Raw genomic sequence first — 6564 nt, forward strand, 5'->3', positions numbered from 1 at the left:
TTATTTTATTTTATTTTATTTTATCTTACTTTAGTTTATTTTAGTTTATCTTACTTTACTTTTTCTTATATATTTCTTTCATTTATATTTTCTTTTTTCTTCCCTTTCCCTTTCCCTTTCCTATTTTATTTTATTTTATTTTATTTTATTTTATTTTATTTTATTTTATTTTATTTTGTCAAGGCAGTTAGTGGTGCTGGTTTCAGAAACCGAAACTATTGAATCTTACTGACTGAGTTCACAGGGCAATCTTTGCTGCCTGTACTTAAAAGGTTTGTTGCATTTTGACAGTACCGAGCAGTATTGCGTATATGGGTGTATGGAGAGTATCTTTCACACTAATAGAAAGGGTGCTTTATTCTGACATATTTAAGAATTCCAACTGTAGAGAACATTGAAAGAAATAGATGATCTTAGATTCAGACACAGAACATGTGACAACTACATGGGAAACCTGAAAGTGCTTTCAGAAAGAGAAAGTGTCAATCTAGGACTATTCCAACAAAACAAACAACAACAACAAAAAGTAAGGGTCATAATCTTCATTTTGCATAGCAAAACTATAATCAAAAATAAATTGGCATCTCTGGTGAATTATAGCCCCTCTTTTTGTGTCATCATCAAAGAGCTCATTTTCTCATTAGTGGTTTCTAATGATATTTCCAAAAACCAAACATTTTGCCTTTAGAATAAAGCAGTAGATAAAATGCATTTTTGACAGAACTTTCCACCTCATCTTCCCTTAATCCCTCATTCTGTGCATTACTTGGTTTAAACATTGCCCTGGTTGGCAGTCAAGAAAAGAGGCAGCACAAATTACAAGGGCAGCTGAAAACTAAGACATACTAAGAGCAAAGCCATATCTTAGTATTTAGGTTGTTGGGTTTTTTGTTTGTTTGTTTGTTTTTGCCACTAAAACAAGTGATGTGGCCAGTGAACGACATGTCAGTTCTGGGCATAGAGGTGCCATTCTTGGTTTTTCATGTGTCTATTAGGCAACCTTTGCTAAGTCTTCTAGTCTTCTTAGACCTTAGTAAAATAGGGATAGTGATCTTGTTGAAAATCACCTGCAGCAGTATATTGCCTTTCTGATTCAGTAACTGTGACCTTATACCAGTGGTTCTCTAAACATTTTTCTTTGTCTTCCACTTTCTCTTAAAAGAGGATGGAGATTTAAGTTGGAGTAAAGAATATGTCCTGAGGTTTGTCATCAAATAATTCCTGAGTTGAGAATAGGGTATGGTGCTGAAGAAATTCTGCTTAGAGAAGGTAGAAGAAAGGCGGAGTAAAGAGAAAGTAGGATAAAACCCTATGTTGTGGCTGCCAAAAACCCTTGAGACTGTTCTCCTTTCACCTCTAATAATCAAGAGAAATTAGATTGATTTCAGCCACTCCTACTACCCATGTGATTCTGCCCAGACAAGGACAGAGTAAACAAATGAACCACTGCAATTGAGAAGTCCTGGGGTCACTGCTGAGAGACAGAAAAATAAGCTAACACGGTAGACGTGATCTTCAGTTGCCCATTTTTCCCCTCAATTTACTAGCTTAATTAGAGTATCCATAGTGTAGCTCTTTACTCATTTTTGTCCACCTCCATTCCTGCCACAGACACCTTCTTCGAGCCACATACCTGATCCCACTGTCTCCTACACCTTAAACCACACCTTTCCTTAAGGCACTGTTGATATTTCAGAAAATCTTCTGTCCCCTCCTGAAAATGTCAGATGCAAGAAACATAAGAGAACTAACGTATAAGAAGAAATAGTGAAACACAAAACAGAGGAACTATCTTTATCTGTTATATTGTGTGTATTGACATACAAAGCATTGTTTCTATTTAGTAATACATAACGCATTCTCTGGAACTGTCTAATGTGATAATAGAAAAAGCCATTCTATTGTCATGGTGTCCTTCAAAAACAAATTAGGAATCACTTATCCTAGGTCCACTTCTCCATACTGTGTGATTATAGTTTAATTGCAGTAAAAAAAAAAAAAAAGAAAAAAAAAAAGAAAAAAAAAAGAAATGGTGTACATCCATTGTGCTCCTTACTATATTAGTACATAATCCATTCATTTGTTTGCAGGAATTGTATTTCTAATGTATTGAGAGATAGATACTGAGGTTTGATCCCTGCCTACCAGTTGAAAGAATGAATAAACATTGTATTTACCTAAGGGGGGTGTTATTCATTACTGTTTGTTTTTGTTTTTGTTTTACTTTTATTTATTTTATTATTTATTTATTTATTTATTTATTTTTACTATTTAGCAAGTGATAGTTTCAAATATCTATGCCCCAGGGACATCAACATTTCTAAATACCAGGGGACAGTCACTAATCCTTTGGGAAAAGACCTAAAGCTTGACATCTTAATTAAGAATTAAGTTCTAGAATTACTAAAAATCAACAGGGCAAACTTATAGATCTGAATGGAATTTTAGGGAATAACTGAGAATATTCTGGACCCTGAACTGTCATTGAGCCTACACTAATCTTCCTAGCTGGGTCTTGACATCTTTTTAGCTGAGGAAACAGTATCTGTTAGAATTTGATTAAGATACAATAATAATATACATTAAAATATAATATAGCTTTGTTCAGTGTATCTTTATACATTTTTTTAAATTATTTTTCTATTCTTTGAATTATGATGAAGACAACTATTTACTTCTTTTAAATATGTCAAGTGTTAAAAATAATGATAAGTTGGCTAGCAAATAGATATTTGATACCCAGGAGAACAGTAGCCCACACAACAAGGGTACCAGTTTCAGAATGCTCAGCAATCCAGCCCGAATCTCAAGAAATATCTTTCCCAGTAAGCTGCATGGAGCAAATGAAACTGATAATACAGGGTGTCAGTTTGGAATAAATGTTATCTAGTGGTCTAACCACTAGAAGGATTAGCCAAAAATATTTGGCAGGCACACTTGGGAAACTGTCTGAACTGTGAGAGTAACTAAAAGTTTCTAACACTGGTACAAATAACCCATAGACTGTGCTGATGTAGAGATATAGTATACTGAGCATGGCTGGTATAAGACATTTTGGGAAAAGGGATGACACACCTTAGCAGAATAATCTGCTCATAGGATGTAGGAGTGTTTTTAAATCTTCCCTGTTGCTTGTGACCTGAAGCAGGAGGGTTTATATCCCCTTTAAAAATGTTTTATCCTATCTGAAGCAACTGTGGAAGTTTTTTATGATTGAGATAAATCTACAGTCTTGGTTTTTGCCTTTTTAGTTCATTGTCATTTTGTAGAAATGAGTTCCACCAACTAGTTTTACACCACATTGAAATACATCCTTTGCTAAATATACAAAACATATTTGAAGCTTAATATTTAGGTCTTCTGTTATTAAAAAAGATAATCAGAAAACATCAAAGTATGTTCTTTCTAAAATGTGTGATTTTGTGTTTTTAAATTGCAATCTGTTTGCTAGACTAAAGTCTTGCCTGTAAAGATAAAATGTAGGAAGTATGTTACCAAAACTTAAACGGGTTATATAGCTGATATCAAATAAAGGAATTTTCCTGAGTAGAACTATATGTATGTCCATACTTTTTATTTTTTATTTTTTTTTTACTGTCAAATGTTCATCAGCTTTTCAAGTTGTTTTATGATACAACTATGCTGGAGAAACTTTAAGCTATAACGCAAACTAGTATTCCATCTCCTTAGTTATTTGGTAAAAATAAAAATAAAATAATAATAATAGTAATAATAAACACACATTTAACAGTAGCAAAGATCAAGTCTTCCCGTTTACTGTCTTCTGCAGTTAAACAGTGTGCCTAAATACTGTGTAATACAGGAGTGACTTTTTCCCACATTTGTATGAGTGTTATTAAGATAGATAGTATGTTCACAATTTAATTTTATGTCTCATTATTTTTGTTTTGATCTTTCAGGATTAATGTGTTTCCTTTGTTTTTGTAATGACAATACCAATGACGAAGACAAATTTTTATTAAAAAAAAAAAAAAAAAAGTTTCAACAAAGTATTAATATAAATGTTTTAAACAAAGTATTGTCCATAGCCTCAACCATTATTTGTACTGTGGTTTCTGGGTTATTCTGGGATTATTACATAAGGAGAAAGATTCTGAATTGGTATAAGACAAGAGACAGGATTTTTATGGCTTTGTGTCTCCTCACATCTTCTCATGCAGTAATGGTTTAGCATTAAGAATTAAGGGAAGAAGCACCAGGACAGTAGTGTTGCTAGAATTCAATTCTATGACAATTTTGGACCTTAGGTGTAACTTTATAGTTCATAGCTACCTTTGTGGTGCCTCCCTGTGATTCAGGCTACACAGAATTTGGAGGCAGATAGTTTAATGCCACTTTTGCCATATTGTGGATTGCACCTTGCACCATCATCATATCTTCATCAAACAGTTTAACTATTCTTAACTGATGGACTTGACACTAAGCTCGTTGAACCTATCAGTGTTTTCTAGCACTGATTGCAGGGAGCTGTGAGACAGTTCAGAAGAGGGGCAAATCATCAGTAGAATTAACTCTGTAACACAGTAATCATTAGTGCAACCTTTGAAATTAAAGGCATATGTAAAAATGAAAAGGTAATACTGAAGACTTTATAAATGTAAAAATATGGATGTCTTACAAAATTACGAACAACATTAGCTTAATGTTTATTTGACCAGAAGTTTTGAACCTGGTTCTTCAGACAGAGGAATTGTTAGTGAAAAGAAAGGTATATAGGACCATGTTAGTGAGGGAACTGTCCACTCAGTCTACTGTTCCTGCTAAGAAAAGCAAAGCCCTAGTAGGGCCACGGCATTCTCCTCAGTGATATGTACTATTCCTCACCAAGACCTAGCCTCCACTGGTTCAGCAGGCACTCAGAAAACCCAAGATATCCAGGAATTTAGCCATCTTAGCTCCTGTAAATCTTTCAGCCATCCTTAGTTGGAATAAAGATTAAGCTACTCACCAAGAGTAATTCAAAAGTATTTCTTTAAAATGGAAGTATATTGGACTGCTTGCATATCCAGCAGTCTCAGAAAGTGTTTATGATCTGTGGCCTAATGCTACATCACAGAAATAAAAATGAGTTATGATTTTTCTTTCAGTAAGAATAGATTTGGTAATGAAATAACATTCATTTAATCAATACAATGCATGTGACTTAGGCAGAACTTGTCAGCCTTCAAACTGTATACAACACTACCCACCCAACAGATTATGACTGGAAATAAAGAAGGATATAGCCAATCACAAGTGTCAGGAAATTCAGAATATAGTTGCTGAAATGAAAATTTAGCAAGGATTAACATTCCTCCAAGTGTAAAAATGTTTAGGCCTTCTCTGTTCTAAACCTTCCTCAAATGATTTTTAAAATCCATACAAAATTTATCATGAGCACAGCTTGGAAACATCTTTAATTCATTTAAAAGCCAAAATTTGAGCCCCCAACATCCATGCTATTGTCTGCACTGTAATTAGACATTTTATAGCGTAATAGTAAAAAAAAGCCTAGGTAATATTAAAAAACAGCCTTTTTATTTTTTTTTCCCCTTATAGATCAGGTTTGGAGTGTCTTCACCCTTTAAAACCATAGTTTTTACTAAAAACAAGGTTTCCTCAGCAACCATCTTTGCAAGTAGGGCCATGCAATCTCTCCATAGATAGTGTTTGTACACACACATACAGAAATTAAAAAAACAACATCAACAGCAAACAAGATGTTTTAGGTTTATATCCCGAAGAATTTTTACCCAAAAAAACAATAGAAATGATCAACAGACATAAAACTTTAGCCTGTGTAAATGAAATGGTTCTGCTGCATTAACTTCATAAAACCATAATCCTCTCCTCCATAAACTATTACATGCACTGCAACATATCTGATTTATGGGGTGTAGAATCGATGGGAAAAAATTAATGCTCGAAAAACATATTAGAGACATTATTGAACAGATTTTAATTGAGATTTGATTTCAATGCCCCTTATCCAGATGATTAATGGGTCTTACCCCTCGACTCCAGCAGGCAGGAAAGAGAGTCTTTAATATGACAATTAAGTATCTGTCTTTAGGTTTTATGTAGCTCTCTCCTCAGATCACTTCATCAGTACAGTGTGGCTTTTGTGCAGATTAAATTGAGACTCAATTTTCTCTATTTTCCAGCACTTACTTATGTTTTATGACAAGCACTAAATCAATTTTATGCTATTATTGATTTTTTCTTAAATGGACACAAACCATTTCGCCTTTTGCCCTTCTTTTCTACTTTCTTTCTATTTCCCCTTTTCACTGTATGTCTGATATACAGCCAGCTGAAGAAATTTCAAATGTTTCCTGAGATTTCTACATGTTGTACCAATTCATTCACTTTTTACAACATCAAAATTGACAAACTTAACCTGAAAGTCTATCAATATATATATGTTCTTTCAATTTTAGAGGTTGGGCTCCTGCCTGCTTTATCCTTGAAAATAGGGAAGGGAAGGGAAGGGAAGGGAAGGGAAGGGAAGGCTGTATGAGGGGGGGGGGGGGACGGGGTGGGGAGCGGAGGGCGCAGAGCCGC

The sequence above is a fragment of the Oxyura jamaicensis genome, chromosome 2 (assembly GCF_011077185.1).
Source record: "Oxyura jamaicensis isolate SHBP4307 breed ruddy duck chromosome 2, BPBGC_Ojam_1.0, whole genome shotgun sequence".
Classification (NCBI taxonomy): domain Eukaryota; kingdom Metazoa; phylum Chordata; class Aves; order Anseriformes; family Anatidae; genus Oxyura; species Oxyura jamaicensis.